Source organism: Phasianus colchicus, chromosome 17 (genome assembly GCF_987193195.1).
Source record: "Phasianus colchicus chromosome 17, bPhaCol1.hap1.1, whole genome shotgun sequence".
Lineage (NCBI taxonomy): Eukaryota > Metazoa > Chordata > Aves > Galliformes > Phasianidae > Phasianus > Phasianus colchicus.
The window spans coordinates 13,591,469-13,607,568 of record NC_143452.1 but is presented as its reverse complement, the minus strand read 5'-3'; the positions used below and the strand labels follow the sequence as shown (position 1 = coordinate 13,607,568).

At 46.3% G+C, this 16,100-nt stretch overlaps 1 long non-coding RNA gene across 2 annotated transcripts in view; it reads left to right on the top strand.

Annotated features, from left to right (window-relative positions):
* The window catches only part of LOC116244377 (uncharacterized), a 70,691-nt gene that overhangs the window by 48,431 nt on the left and 6,160 nt on the right, over positions 1-16,100 (top strand). For both annotated transcript variants that reach the window (XR_004170179.2, XR_016471993.1), the window contains exon 2: positions 3,485-3,555. This is a non-coding gene — a long non-coding RNA (uncharacterized LOC116244377). The remainder of the gene's footprint in view (positions 1-3,484; positions 3,556-16,100) is intronic.

Below are 16,100 nucleotides of genomic sequence, written 5' to 3'. Positions count from 1 at the left end.
GTGGTAACCTTCAGCACTGACTGTGGGAAACTGTACTTAATCTCCCCTGACTAAAGGAAGAGACTGTGTAGTATTAACAGATGGGTAAGTTACTATGGTGATGCAGGCTATATAAATAGAAAATATATATGTATTGTACCTTTCAGACGCGATCTGACAAGAAGATTGTGACCCGTTTCCATGGGACTTTATGGAGGAATGGAGTGTTCATATTAATACTTTGTGAAAGTTGGATGTGACACCAAAGACCTTGTTTTGTTTCAGACAAACGCTGCAGGAACTTTGTGCGCTAGATCCACGCCTACAGAATCCCAAATTCCTGCCGTGTTTGCCGCAGTCCTCGCAGGTCTCCCTCTAACTGTGAGGGCTGTGGCTGTAGCATTAACAGCTTCCTCGTCCTCTTTTGTCTTTCGCCCCTAGGTGCTGGGTTTGGCTCAGATCAGATCAGCTTAGTAGGGCTCTCCACTCCACGGTCTTCTTCCTCAGTTCTTGCACACAAAGATCCAAAATAGATACTGCGATTTCTTTTGCTCTGACTCCGCCATACAGCGCTCCTCCACATGGGGTGCGAAGCTGTCTGACAGCAAGCCAAGGGACAGGCAGGGCAGGGCAGCAGCGGGTGTCCCTGAGGCAGAGGCTCCTGCAGAAGAGGTTGTGCCAAAGCCAGGTGAAGAGCTGCCCTGGGTTTGGGACTGCAGCACCGCAGGCTCTCTGGGTCTCTGGGCACAGCTTAATTGAACAGGTAAAAAAAAAATGTGATGAGAATGGAAAGGGGAGTGGGGAAAATGCAAAAAATTATACAGTCTTGAATTTTTTGTTCAGAATTTTTTTTCTTGCTTGGATGCTGAAGTTTCAAGGCAGACAGACATTCAGGAGGGGAGGAAACAACATTTTGTTGTTTTCTCTGCTTTCTCCACCTCTCCTTCTCCTGTAATGTTCAGCTAGCCCTCAGTATTGTATGGCTTTTCTCCTCCCATATCTCTGCCTATGGGCTAAGGTAGCTCGGCCAGCTGGACTCTGAAACATCCCTTATCTTTATCTGTGGAATGCCAAAGTGAACTGTAGGAAGGATTTAGGCAGCACTGGTGGTGATGTGATGATTACTTAGATTAATTTTAAAGCCTTTTTGGCTTTCAAAATTTTGCTCATGACTCATGTCTTCACAAGATATGATTAGAGAGGTTTATTGCAGCAATGGTGTGTGTGCAGCCTTGAAGAGCCTCTTGTGTTGATTTAAAGGCAATCTCTCAAATGAGAAGGTGAAAAATGAAGCCCCAGATGAGACATCAGGACCTGACTTTTCTACCAGCTGGTATTTGTTTGTCTGCATCTGCCACTGCTCTGAAAAAGCTGCTGCCAGTAGGAGCTGTGCTGCATCCCTGTGCTGCGTGCAGGGGAGTCTGCTCCCTGCCTTGGTTCTGTGGCACCGAGAAGGTACAAAACTTGATTTTTGTCCATAAAACAAAAAGTTATGACTCAAAGAGCAAAGCAGGAGCTGAGTAAGGCTGTTCTGATGCCAGAGCAAGATTGAATGTGGGCTGTGAAAGCAGTGAGTGACTGCCATGTGTTCACAGCACAGGCATTGCGACACACCGCGCCTGCTCTCCTGGTTTCCAGTGCTCCCCATGGGAAGCACAACCATGGGTGATTTACCAGAAATGACAGTGACTGACAGGGAGAACATGGATCCCAAAGCAGCTGAGCTCCATCTCGATCAAAGTCCATCACATCTCCTATGGGTGCATGTTTTTCTTTGGGTATAGTTCATGTTCTGTTTCCCCAGTGAGATTTTTTTTGTCTTCTCAGCACTGTTCCTGCAGTGCTGTGCAACCAACCTTCTGTGTGCTTCAGCCTCAGCACTGCTGTGAGCCCTTCTGCTGTGCAGTGCAGCCGATGGCACAGGGCTGCCTGCTGGGCCCTGAGCAGAGCCAGCTTTTCACATCTCGCTTCCTGATGGTGTCTGACTGTGGCAGACACACGATTTGCACCCAGTTTCATGCAAGAACTCCGGGTGCCAGATGGGATCCTGGCAGCCTCATGCTGAACCTTGGCAGACTGTTCAGTGAACCCGAGACAGGATTTTAATTCAGGGCAGAAGATGGCAGCTGGCATTTAGCTCTCTTTTTCAGTGGTACATTTCTGAAAGGTGTTCAGTGCTTCGTGTGGCTGCTGTGATCACACTCGTGGACTGGTCAGCAGTCAGTGTTCTGGCTCCCTTGTTGCTGCCTTGGCCTCAGCCAAAGGACTGCTGTATTCCTGCACTGGCACTTGTTGGGCATATGAATCAGAAGCATATTTGCATATCCTAAATTTAGTGTACGCATCCATGTATCTAGTCTGTGTGCACAATTTGGGCATGTTTTCATTTGCATTTTATTGCATTTAACTGAGGCGGGTTTAGAAAAGCTGGTTTAGATCAATCTGAGTTGAGCAGGACCTCTAGTGGGCCGCAGTCAGAACACCAGCGCTTCTGTACCCTTCAGCCATCCTTGAGAGCTTGCTCAGAAGGGAAATATTTCAGTATTTCCAGTTATAACGTTACAGTAGTTGATAACATTTTACCTATCACATGGAGATTTATACATCGTGTGTAATGCTATCAGCCTGAATTTGCACAGCAGCTTAACCACCTGTGTAGCTTTTTCCATTCCTTAAATCATGTTTCCACAGTCGTTTGTTCCCATATATTCCATTAAATGTATTTACTCAATGTTAGATGAATGATACACCATATATCCACCCTGGAGCTCATCTGTGCCCAGTGCATGTGGAGAGGCCCAGAGCAGAGCAGTGCTGGAGCCGCACCGAGTGCCAACCTGCTGCTGGGATGCTGCACAGCTCTGGTGGTCCCACTCCTGCCCAGACCCCAGGGGCATAAACCCACAGTGCTACTGCACTCCCACACTGTGGGGGAATCTCGCCTCCTTACTGTAAATGCAGGGGCACCCAGGAGAGAAGGAGGCTGGGAGCAGCCGCATCCTGAAGCTCTTATTTCATATTTTTGCTGATTTTTTTCTCACTTTTCTCCATTTGCACTCTTGAAAACAGAAAAAATCTCATAGGGTCTGGATTTCTGTCTGAGGAGATCGATACATGAGTTCATACACATTTACTTTCCTGGAGGCGATTTGAGCAAAGGCAGAGTAACGTCAGTGTTGAAGTTCATCAAGAATTTACTACACTAAAATGAAAACTTGCCTTTGGGTTTTAATTCCAAATTGGAGCAAAGCAATTTATGTTATCACCATCGGTTTTGATGCTCGTTGTGTTCCTCTGTTATCTTCCCCAGTCAAAGGAACAAAGAAGCAGGCAGGGTGCTGGGCACAGGCTGGGAGTCTGAGAAGCATCACTCCATTTGAGTAAGGCAGCAACAGACCTTAAAGAAAATGCTAACGAAGCTTGAAATCACATTTGCATTGCAAATAATACAATTTGTTCTGCCTTTGTACAGAATTAATTTGAACTGTTTGCTGTTCTGTTCCAGTTGTGCAGGTGAATGGTGCTGCCTGTTCAGGTGCCTCAGCCCTTCAGGATCGCATTGAGAACCAAGGCAGGGTAAGTGGAAAACTTGCTGCATTGGGCAGATCTTCCATTCAACGCATGCTGGTGTTCCTTTGTCAGCTGTCCTCACACAGCAGACAAGGGGAGCCCCTGTCAAGGCTGCCTGGTGGCTTCCCCAGTGCAGCAAGAGCTCTTGAAGAATGCAGTGTCAGCAGCAGGCAGCCAGGATTAAGGCCAATTAGTGAGGGGGAGCACCCAAACCTGTCCCCACCACTGACCTCTGTCCCATTGAGCACACCTTGCTGCAAAGCAGGCGTGCATCAGAGGGCCGTGATGCTGCCCAGGTGTGTCAGGGAGCTGGGGCTGGGATGGGCTTGGAGGCAGGGATGGGAGGAGAGGCAGTTTTATCCCAGATCTGTGCGCTGTGTGACTGCTGGGGAGCCCAGGCTGTGCACTGCCTGGTTCATGAGAAGGAAGGGCTGCTGTGGTTGGAGTGCAATTTCTTTTAACGTGAGCCCACATGAAGGGAAGCTCTGGGGCGGTTTTTCTCTTGTGCAGTGCATAAATAAAGTGTCTCTGTTTGGTTCTTCTCAAAGATCATATCTTTATGAGAAATATTATTCTAGCCACGTAGAAAAAACAAGGATGCTTTCTGTGTCATTTCAATATACATTGCTGAAGAGGCATCAAGTCTTGAAGGTGTTTCTTCTGCATTGGAAAGTCTGGTGTGAGTGTGGGTGAAAAGATAGGTTAGAAACCCAGGATCAAATCCAGACCTGGTTACTTTGCTTTCAGAACAAGTTTAAGATGCTGTTCTCCGGGCTCACAGTGTTTGTGCACCCTTTTGGAGACAGCATTTCTGTGGCAGTGGTGAAATGTGCAGCTGAAGTCCCTTATGCAGCAGCTGGCTTTGCTGTAGGCTGCCCATATGGCTGTAAGGGTTCGGTCAGAAGAGAACAAACTCAAGACTTCTTGCATTAGCAGTGTTGGAAGAGCCTTTGAATCAAGGGGAGGTGATAGCATTACCCTACAGTGGAGCTCTTTTGATTCATTTTCAAAGAAAGATCATTAGGCCACTTTCCTAAATATGGTATTTTGACGAGGAATTGTTTGGCTTTTGTTGCATATTTGGAACAAATGTTGTCCACCTCTTAAATGCTGTTTTATCCTCTCAATCTTGGATATCTTCATCCAGCAATAACACATCCTTAGGTGATGACTTTCCTAAACACGTGCATCTGTCTCAGTTGGCATTTCCCATACTTTCTGAGGACGTTTTTGGATAAGTGTTCAGTAGTTCAGTTTCATCTGCGTACAGAAACAGAGCTTTTTTTGGCTTTCTGCAGACAGAGGCTTAAGAACAGTCACATCTACAAACTATTTAACTTTCAAACGCTCATTAAATCCTTGGCTCCTTCTGCAGGCTGTGCAAGTGCCACGTACAGAATTCTGGAAGTGAGCTGGGAGGAGGAATGGGATAAAAGCTGTGTGCCCTTCTCAGCATCACACCCCACAAAGCACTGCTGTCTGGCCGTGCACTGTCACTCATCTGAAGCATGCTATGCAACACGCAGGGCGTGCTGCAGTGTGCAGCAGCACAGGCCATTAAGGCCATAACAAAGTTCAACCAGCGACAGGGTTGGCAATGCTTCGTAAGTTTGTTTGCATCAGAGCAGTCTGAAAGGAGGCTGATACTTGAATGCATTTCTGTGCTTCACATGGGAAAAGCAGTGAGAAATAGGTGGTGTCTGATTTAATCCACCATTTTCACCATCCAAATCTATTTTTTATTCCTGCTGCACAGTTTTAGCAAGAAAAGTGAGTGAAAAATTGCTGTCATAAAAGACTCATCTGCTTCCCATTACACTGACATTTAAGGATTGCACACACTGAAGTGTTCCTATGCGCCAGAGAGAGTGGCAGAGAAAACAGAAGGTTGAAATTCACAACAAATGGGGGATTTTGTAATTTGGCTGCCCTGGAGGTGGGCGAGGCGCTGGGCACTGGGAGCCATGCACTCAGCCCTCCCACCTCCCTGCTGCTGAGTGCCAAGGGACTCCATTGTGGGCACACAGGAGAAGCCTTTCTCCAAGCCTTTGCCCTCTGCCTCCTCCAGATGCAAAAAAGGCAACGTTGGTGTTTTCAGAAGTCAGAGCCGTGCTCCCACAGGCAGAGCCCTGAAGGCGGGGATCCATGGCTGTATTTCATCAGTCCTGGTCTTTACTCCAATGCAATTGTGAACGTTCTTTGAATTGGGAAAGTTCTTTTCCTTCTGTGCAGATTCAGCCAACTGCTACCTTCTGGTTTCTCAAAGTTATGAGCGGCATTTTTGTGAGTGAGGTTCCTAAAAATCCCATCTGTCTCAGCAGTGAGCAGCAGGCAGCTCTGTGCTCCTGGTGCAGCTGGATGGTGTGGAGTACAGGGGCTTCTCACCTTGTGTGCCTTCGGGCGCCCGCAGAGCCATGGAAGGACTGCGAACGGCGAAGTCCTGGCAGTTCCTCACACCTCTGCTGGTGGTTGAGCCGTACGGTGCGGCTCCAGGCCGGAGGGTCCTGACTGCAACACAGTGGTTTCCATTCAGAGCAACTTCTCAAAGTTTCACATGTTAAAATATCTAAAGTCTATTTCAAAAATAATAAAATAAATATTACTATGGTCAAAACACTGAGTTGTGAAAGCACAAAGATGAGGCTCCTTATTCACCAGCTACCTCTTCTGTACCAAATACATTCAATTTACAAGTCCATAGCCGTCGCTGGTTTTTCTCTCTCTGTAGGGCCCCCTTCTCAGTCCTGTCCTTGTGTTTGCAGCTGTTTGCTCAGTCCCACATGGCTCTGCTGCCAGCAATGGACCTGGGCTGGGCTGTGCATGGCTTGGAGCTCCTGCTGCTGAGAGCAGGGACGTGCTTGCTCACTTACTGTTACTCCACCCCTCTTCCCAGACAGTAAAACTCAGTTTGAAAGTAAACTGTATGTTTTATCTTCAGAGGAAAACTGTAAAAAGAGACGCCAATGGGTTTTATTGGATTCAGCTTGCACTGTTTTTTGTGATCCTTTGAAATCTGTAGCATTTTTTCTAGCTTTGTGTCCAAACCTGGACTTTGCATTTAGTAGTGACCCATCCTGCAGCTGCAAAAGGAATGTGTTTATTGCTCTGTAGCAAAGAACAAAATAGCTAAATGCTCATATTTGAATAAAAGCATTCCGCTTCTCTTAGAAACAGAGCTGTGCTTTGGATTTCCAGCTCCTTCCAGAGTTGGAAATACCAGTACTGGAGCACACTGCAGGAAGGAAGAATTGCCTTCGGCTCTGCAGAATGAGCTCTCCAACTTGCCTACCAGGTGGTGAAAATCAAACAGGAAAAATCACATGGCAAAGTATGTTACCAAAAAAAAACCCACTGTTTTTTTAGTTAGGGGTGAGTACAGGTAACATGTGGTGTGTAGGGCAGTGTTTAAACTGCGTGAGAGATCAAGGGTCCTAATTCTAAGCTTGGGAGCAATGTTATTAAACTAATGCAGTGTAAACCTGTTGTAGGATGAGAGGTGTAGATTTAGGTTATTTTGTACTGGAAGAGGTATTTGGTGAAGGAAGTGCTACATTCACCATGTGCTTAGGAACCCCATCAGTCTGCAGCTCTCTGAGGCTGATCACATTTTTTTAAAGAAGACTGAATTAATTCAGAAATCCAAAGAGAATGGAAGTGGCTACAGATATGCCCGCCTGTGCATTTAGCACTGCCTCCAGCATTTGGGTGTTCATTCTTCTTTCCCCCACCCCCTCTGGCAACTCAAGCTGCTGAAGTTTTATTAATAGTGAAAATGCTTGGTTAATTCTTCCAGCATAATGGCTTCACAAATTCTGATCTGCTTTTTTTTTTCCCCAGGCACAATCATTTTTTAAGTGCACTGTATGGGTTTATGCTCATTTCCCCACCCGTTTCACGGTTTCTGATCTCTAAATGCTGGGATTTTGATATTAAATGTTATTACCAGCCCTTGTTTTTACAGATTTTTAGAAAGCTCCCAAATGTTTGCTGCTCTGATGTTTGTTGCATTCAGATCTACAGCTTCCTAGCTGCCTGCCACAAACTGCATGCTTGCAAATGGTAATTAGATGCACTATTTTATGAGCGACATGAATTCAAATGAATGTGCTTACACCAGCCCCTGAGCCACAGAGCAGCCCAGGGATGCTGATAGCAGTGATCAATCACAGCTGGGCTACAAGCCAGCAGCAGCTCAAGGCCCAAGTTCCCTGCACAGCTCCTGGCTCTGCAGAGCCCCCGGGATTTTGATTTGGGGTTGGTATTCCTGTGCAGAATGTGAAGAAATTGCTGCTCACACACTCATGTAGGGCCCTTTGGGTTCTTATGTTCCCAAGTAAAACACTATCCAAATATGGAGGTTTTAAAAACAGATTTAACCAGGAAAGAGATCATCTGCTTTTCCTTTGTTTTTCCTTTATTTTCCCTAATCTGTCTCACAAAAGAGAAGTTTGAGATCACAGACCTTAGGAAGATGTGCTCAGTTCTGACATCTCAGAATGCTGTTCTTCCCCAACTGGTTCTTTCATCAGACTTTAGTTCTGAATGCTTTTCCCCTTTAATCCTAGTAAGATGTCTCATGCACGTACGTTTTAATCTTTAGCATTAATTAATTTGGGAAAGTGTAAAGAAGCAGAAGCATAGAAGGAAAGTAATAAAAACTGATTGATGACTAAAGCCAAGGAAACAGAACTGCAGCCTGCCTGCAGACATGGCTATTAATGAGATTTCCTTCATTTCTGCCTGAGTGGGGGTCATTTCTCACACCACCGATCGCTGAGAGTTTCCCGTCTCTGTGCCTGGTCCCAGTTAGGGTCGCAGGCAGATACTGGTAAACACAGCACAATATTGATACAGAAGCAGGAATTTCTGACCTGACGTATGGATGTGACCCACCGGAGATCTTAGTGGTGTGTTCCTGAGGTGACCAAAGAGGGGAGGCAGCTTTGCTTGTGGCTGTTCATGCAAACTGAAGCTCTGAGATTGTGTTGCATGGGTAGGAAACACAAGGGGGTATTTTCCCAGTCCAGCTTACTGGGGAATGTTAAATACACAGAACTGTGTGAGGGGAAGTGAATTAGGGAGGTCCTCTCTGCTTGAAGCAATTGGACCAACAGTGTCTGTGAGGATCTGTTAGCACAGTGTGCAAACACTGCTGGGTATTTTGGTCCCCCCAGCTCACAGTTGGTTTGCTGCACCCTTCCCTCATGTGATCACAGCAGGAGAATCAGAAATGAATTTGTCTTTAATGGTGACAGTGGGGCCTAAAATCCCAGTGTTGGTCTGCCCTATTTCTGAGGGAAAACAATGATGGACTGAAAATTGAAACAGCAACACCCTGTAGCACATGCACATCCTGGTGCCTGTGAGTGCCTTTGCACAGGGAGCAGAGAGGGCTGAGCTACAGATTCTTTCTGCTAATGAGTTGTGATCCTGCAGCAAACCCAATTTGTATTCACAATGAAACCTTATAACGTTAGTGGCAGTATTGATATCAGTGTAATTAATAATACTATTTATACCATCTAGAGACAGTCACTAATTACACAGGACTGATACCTCACTAGGCAACAGCGTGAGCTTGTTTTCACTCATGTAACCTATTCAGGGATGTGCTGAGAAGTGCTGCTGGGGGTGGGTGGCAGAGCTGTGTGGGAAAGCACCTGAACCCATCACTGTGGGGCAGCACAGCCTTGGGCCAGGCTCTCCGTAATTAAAGCTAAATATGGCTTCACTGCTAAATAAAACCCTACTGCCCTCTAAAAAGGCATCTGGCTTTCAGAAGTAACACAGTGCAAAATCACTGTTTGTGTGCAAAGCAGTTTGTTTCCTGTTGCAGTTTTCCTGGAGCTGGATCGCTCCATCACCCCATGTGCACAGCAATTCCATCCCTCACGGGAAGCGCTGGTGCTGCAGCACAGAACAAATGCCGCCTATGAAATGGGGAGCAAACCAAGTTCAGTCTTTCCCAGCAGAAACGTTTCTCTCAGTGAGTCTGATTTCACAAGGGTGAAAAGTGTGTGCGAGCCATTCTGCGCTTTCTGTCTCACTATTGTGCTATTTAAAGATGCTCCAGTATTTTAACCTCTTCTGTTTCTCTTCCCTCTCTCTGTTTCTCATCAGACCCTTTCCACCCTGATGACTGGTAACTGGTAGGACGATGAATTGAGGCATACTGTGCAAATAGAGCCCAGATCTGTCGTGAGTAGAGCCTTTTCAAACTATCTGAAGGATTTGGGGGCTTTGCTGGTGCTGCTTACGCTCGGATTTCTGAGACACTCTGAGGCATAAAGACATCTTTGTCAAAATCCATCGCTTCTTCCTTTTATTCAAAGAAGGAGAAATAAATCTGACTCAGATGTTGTTGATGAGTTGTATGGGAAGGTCAAGATTGATAGCAGTTGTAGAGAAGAATGAAACCACTTTTAAAGCTCATCGCTTCCTGGTGATAAAGAATATGATCTCAATTATTTTTCTCTTCTATGGACCTGTTTTAAGTGAAGTTTTTTCTTGCATGCGGTTTTACACTGGCAATAAAAACAGTTCTTCTTTCGGGTAAGCTTTGATCCACAGACCCTGACAGCCCAGCAGTGGAGGCTGTGTTTCTCCATCCACAGCCTTGTGATTTACACAGCACAAAGGGCTGTACATGTGCATCACACAGCAAGAATGACATCCCACACCCGTCTGCTGTATAAAAATTACACTGCGGTGAGAAGACAGTGGGGTTCCCAATGAGGAGTTGGAACACCATCAGAATGGCTGCTGAGCGGGCTTTTGCTCAGAGCTGGCTTTATTAAGACTATTTAAACTGCTTCAGTAATTTGCACTCTCCGCATTTCAGGCAGTGAAAAGCACAGCTCTCAGATGTTCCTCCCCCCCAGGTGGCCATGGTGTGCCTTGGTTTTCTAGCAACCAACCATGTATATTAAAAGGGGTTTGGTCTTAGGCAGTCTGGTAGAGGCTGGGTCACCTGAAACTTCTATGTAGCAGCTGGATTCACAGAGTACTGTGGAGATGTCTATTAGTGCTCTGTGGATAATGGTTCTGTACAAAGGCAGTGTGATGGATGAATGTCCCGTTGTGCTCCTTCTGGTACTAAATGTTCTCTGATACTTTTACTGAGCTAATCAAATGTTATGGTAACATCACTGACTTGGCAGCTCCAGGAGGGAGGGGGCAGTGGGAGCAGAGATGAAAGCTGCCCTTAAACACAGAGGTTGACTTGTGAGTAAAATAGAGGGAATGCAGTAGAAGGGAATAGCAGGGAATACAGGGACCCAAATAGTCCCATCAGGACTCTTGAACACCAAGGAGAGATGGCATGTGAACACTGAGCCTTTGGGATGGTGTGGAGCCGTTCTCAGCAGGGCAGCACGGTCTGCCTCTGCTTAAGCAGCTCTGCTCAGGGATATTTGGTTTGATCTGAAGGTTTTGCTCTTAGAGGAGAATAGACAGCTCTTTAGTGGAGCAGAGACATGGCGCGAGCAGTACCAGACCATCACCAGGCTCATGTTGCTCTGTCTGGAGATGGAGGAATCATTTCAGGGAATGTGAATGTCCAGCTGGGGCATCTCCTATGCAGAAAGCAAAGACCTCTCTAGCTTCAGTCTACTTATTGAATTAGAGGAACAGCATAGCTCACACCTTCCTTCCCTCTTTACTGTTGACTATTTCCTTTGTGCACCAGGATGCAACCTCCACCTCTGCATGCTGCTGCCAGCTTGAAGTCCTGGGCTGCACCTTCTGCTGGGTGGTTGGTGCTGCCCATGCACTGCTCCTTCAGCTTCGCCTCGATGAGGGGGTTTGCATGAAGCTGGAAAGTTAGGCAGGATTCTTTGCTAAGGCTTCCTACAATGAGAAGAGATAAATTGTTTTTAAAGAGGAGAATTTGTGGAGAAAAGCAGCGCATCATTTGTGTCCCTGGTTCCCAGCTCCACAAGGCTGCCTCTGACCTGAACTTTCGTTTTGAGCCGCATCAGTCTCCTGGCATCCTCATGGGATCCAGGAGGTGTGCAGAATTAGTCCCTAAAATAAATTAATGACTCTTTCACTGTGAGGCCCTGTCAGGCTGCAGGGTCTGTTCCTGCAGCACACGCAGCTGTATGCAGAGCTGTGATGGTGGGCACGGCGTTACAACCAACAACTGGTGAGCTCCCGGTCTATGGTAAGCCCACCCACTGTCGCTGAGCATCCAGCTTCGACCCGAATGATGTGGCCTTTCAGCAGAACCCACGGATTCCCATGAGCACAGCTCTGAATAACAGCAGGGGGTTTGCTGACACTCACGCGGTGGAGAAAAAGAGATACAGGCTTCCATATACATTAATGTTTCATGTAGAAGCACTGGAACAATGAGCCTTTAACACGCATACATAAATAATTAGCGCGGTTATTAATCGGCTGGTTCCTTTTTAATTGACCGCACATGTGTGTACCGAGCCGGGCGGTGCCGTCGGGGCGGGGATGTGAGCGGAGCGCTCGTGGTGAGTTTGGGAAGGAGGAGGGACCCCTCTGGCGGCTGTGCGGAGAACGGCTCTCATCGGCACCGCCTTCCGCCCTTCTCTCGGCGCACGGTAAATGAATACATCCTCGGGCTCGGTGTCCCCGCTCCATCCGCGGCGCTTTGCCCCGCTGCTTTGTGTGCCTGGGGCAGAGGGCACTTCGGGTCCGACGGATTTAGGTTATGTGAGTGATAAATAAAAGTCGTGATCCTGAACCGATCCACCAGCGGCATTAGCTCCAAACAACTGAGTTAAGGCTTTTGTGCTTCGTAAACGCTTTCGTAGTGTTAATTTTGAAATCCTGGATGCAGTTTGCTTGCTCTGTCTTCTCCCCGAGGAAAAGGGGGCAAATGTTTGGGTGTTTTGTAACCAGTAGCTTCTATCCAGGCAAAGAAAACCAGCCCAGCAGATACAGCTGACAGGATGGCTCGTTTAGTTTCCAATTGGTGTGAAACTGCTTTTGAATAAAAGCCAGAATTTAATTTGAAAAATGTCAAACGCAGCAGTTTAAAATAATTAGTTAAAAGCTGCCTACCAATACTTGGGAGCCCTCAGGAGGAAACGTGCAGCCACACATGTTTCAGTCAAACTGGATGCACGCGGGACAGAGGGAAGCTGTCAGAGCACAGAACCAATTGCTTCCCATCAGTGTGCAGCCAGTGCCTCTGAGCCAGCAGGGCTCAGCTCTCGCATCCATTGCTATGCGTAAGCTGAAGAAATCGAACTCCTTTGCTACTTCATCCCCTAGATGGCTTCTCAGTATTGAATAACCTCACTGAACGCAGCAGTGCTGATGCTCACATGCAGTGGGTTTTCAGTCCTCTGTGTGAATATTGCTCCACGTGGAGTTTCCTTATTCAAATGCCCAGTCTGCTGGAGAATAACTGCTTGACTCCCTTTGCAATAGCAGAGGCAAAGAGATGTATAGGAAAAGTGCACGTGTATAAAAAATTTAAAGTAGCTTATATTAAATTTTTATTTCAATCTAATTTTTTTCTCTCAGATTTACTTTTAAAATTTGCTTATTTTTAGAAAGAAACATACAAATATGTTAAATAATCCAACTTTTATTTAAATCTGTTTTATCTACTGCAGGGAGGCTAAAATTACAGGAAATAATCTGATACAGGGATTTCAATGGAACCCAGAAGAAAACAGTAAAGGTTTGGAATTCAGGGCTGTGGTCCTGGCCAGCTGCCAAAGGGAAATGGAGGAAAATGCAGCTCGGGACAAAGGCACCCTGAAATCAGGACTTTTTAACACAAATAGAAAGGATTAAGATTTTAGATTGAACCCTGCTGCTATTTTAATGTTATAAAGGAACTAAAATTGGAAGTCTTCTTTCCTGTAATGAAAACCCAAACACAAACAACTCCTTTTTGATTTCTAAAGCAGATTTCTCTGTTGAGGAGGACTTCTGTTTTTATAACTCGCCATATCTCTCATAATATTAATAAATGGTACATTCAGCCTAACAGTTTGATTAGGGTAGTAGAGCCATGCCCTTTGAATTCCTATCCCGTGGCACAAAGCCATGTGCCCTGTGATGAGCAGAGCTGCATTTCCCTCTCCCAAAAGAGCTGGGAGTGGAATGCAGATGGAATTGCTTTGTGATTTAGAGAAAGAACAGGAAAATTCCCAGCATCAGCTCTTGTACCAGATGAGAATATCAGCTGGGGATATGCTCTATGTGCTCCAGCAGCAACCAGTGTCCCTGTGGTCAGCCAGGATCTACAGGTCTCTATGGCATGATGCCTTCAAGTTCCTTTGAGCTGTGCTTGATTGCCAGGAACTGCTTCTGTATATACAAAGAGAAAACAAACACTTCTGCCTGGCAGCTCACCGGCTGGGCAGTGCAGAATCTGCACCCTGGGAGCTACGAGCATATATTTTATGAATGAAAATCAGAGCAGGCATCCTAGAACTCAGCATTTATAAATTTCAAATGCCTTGGGCTGAAAAGAAATAGAATTAAAGAGAGGGACCTGGGAGCTTTAAAGGAACATAAGCAGGTCTGAAGGATGCAGCAGTGCTCTGGGTCACACGGAGAGGAGTAAGGTTATGTCTGGGAAGAGATGTGTGGATTGACAGCCATGGAAATGATCTGTCTGCGACCCGAAAAGGAAAACCACCACCCATCCCTTTACCCTGTGGTTCACTCTCTCCATTGCAGACATGGCTGTGGTTCTGGATAAGTGTAAGAAAGTGTTACATGTTATTGGCTTTATCCATTGGTCCAATTCCTCTCACCAAAACAATCTCCTCACACTACAGCAGCCTGGCTTTGTTGTGCGGGAAGAGCTGCAGCAGCATCCCCATGAGAACCCTGCCCCTCCAGTGAGACACAGCTTGGGAGCGAGCCCTCTGCATGACAAAGATTGGTTTGTGCAGCTTCAAAACGGAGCAAGATGCCTCCTCCAAAAACGCTGAGCAAAGAAAAAGATGATCTATTGGGCAAACTGTGTTGGCACAAAGCCCTGAGCTGTGCAGGTGCCACTTGGCAGGTTGTGTCTGCGAAAGGTCCTGTCTGATCGGGTGAATTCTGGATCACACAGACAAAGTGGGAGCATGGGGGAGGGGTATCCTTCTGCCATGAGCGGGGGGATGGAAGGCTGTTCCTCACTGAAGTCACACATTGGATGTGTGGGTGCCAGATATGCCAAAAACAGCAGCTGAATGCAGACCTGAGTGCCAGCCCAGCACACAGCCCTCATCATTGTCCGTTCTCTCAAAAAGAAAAATCAAAGGCAGCTTTCTGATTGATTCAGTAGTTCAAAGTTTCAGCTGCCAGCAAATGATGCTTCAGAGAACCCTACAGGCTTCCTATAGTGGGAAAGACCTCCCTTATAAATGTAGTGAGTGTGGTCTTCTGCAAGGTAGTGATAATTGGAGTGACTTTTCAGAAGTGGATGTTAAAGCACGTGTCTAAATTGGCTTCCAGTAGCACCCAGAAGTCTGTGTTAGAATAATAACTCTGATTCTTCTCTGTACTGTGATGATTTTCAGGTATCATCCCTTAAAATTTTCTTCATTACTTTTCCCCCATTCTTTGTTGCAGTTTTTAATTTGATCCCTAGTGGATACAACTGGCTTGATTTACTATCAAAACAAATAACAAAGGAATTCACTTTAGCAAGAAAATCAGTACCTTAAAAAAAAAAGAGTAAAAAACCTGCAATTCTGAAGACCACAGTTTTTGGAGAATAAATGACAATGGAAGTTAACGTAGGCCTTTGGATTAAACCAAAAGCCAGCTCCATTGAACCAAGCAGAGTGTTCCTAATCTGACATGCTGACAGGGACACCCCTGCCTATTCCAAAAGAGAGTTTCGGATGAAGCCAGATTTATTGCGTGTTCCCAACAGGGGCTGGGCTGACTCGAAAGGAAGCTATGCAGGCCAAAAATAAACAAGATACACATGAAGTAGTTTGTGCCATCAGGAAATCTTCCAGGGGATATGTGGAGAGGAGAAGGAAAGCCAGCAGAAAAGTGGCTTAAGCTGTCTTTCCCCTCTCCTCGTTATGCCCTCTCTCTGTATCTTCAGAGAATGTAAACCAAGGTTTCCTCCCCAGGAGATCTCTTGCCCTTATATGCACTTTCTTCACCCCAGGAAGGTGACTCTGTGTGCTGCTCCTTCCCAACACAGCAATCCCCTTCGTGGCAGGGAAGTGCCTCCAGAGATGCTCAGTGCTGATGTGCTGCTCCTGCAGCTGCTTGCGTTCATGCTTGGATATGGACTCCTGTGAGAGCGGGCTGGGGCTGGACAGCCATGCTTTTCCCAGGAGCATGTGTGAATGATTTGAATTATGTTATTCTGAAAGCAAATGTAGCCTTTTCCAGCCGCGTTTACTGCAAGCAGACACACTGTCACAGTAATTTCAAATCTCGGGACAAGAAACTTTTGCATTTACATTCTGGCAAACTGGAGCCAACATTTTAATCTGCTAAGAGACCCCAGGAGAGCTGTGCTGGTGGCACACGTTGTTCACTGCTCCGTGTCTGACCAAAGTCTGACTTGAACTTTGTAATTTGCTGGAGTGGAGTCACTA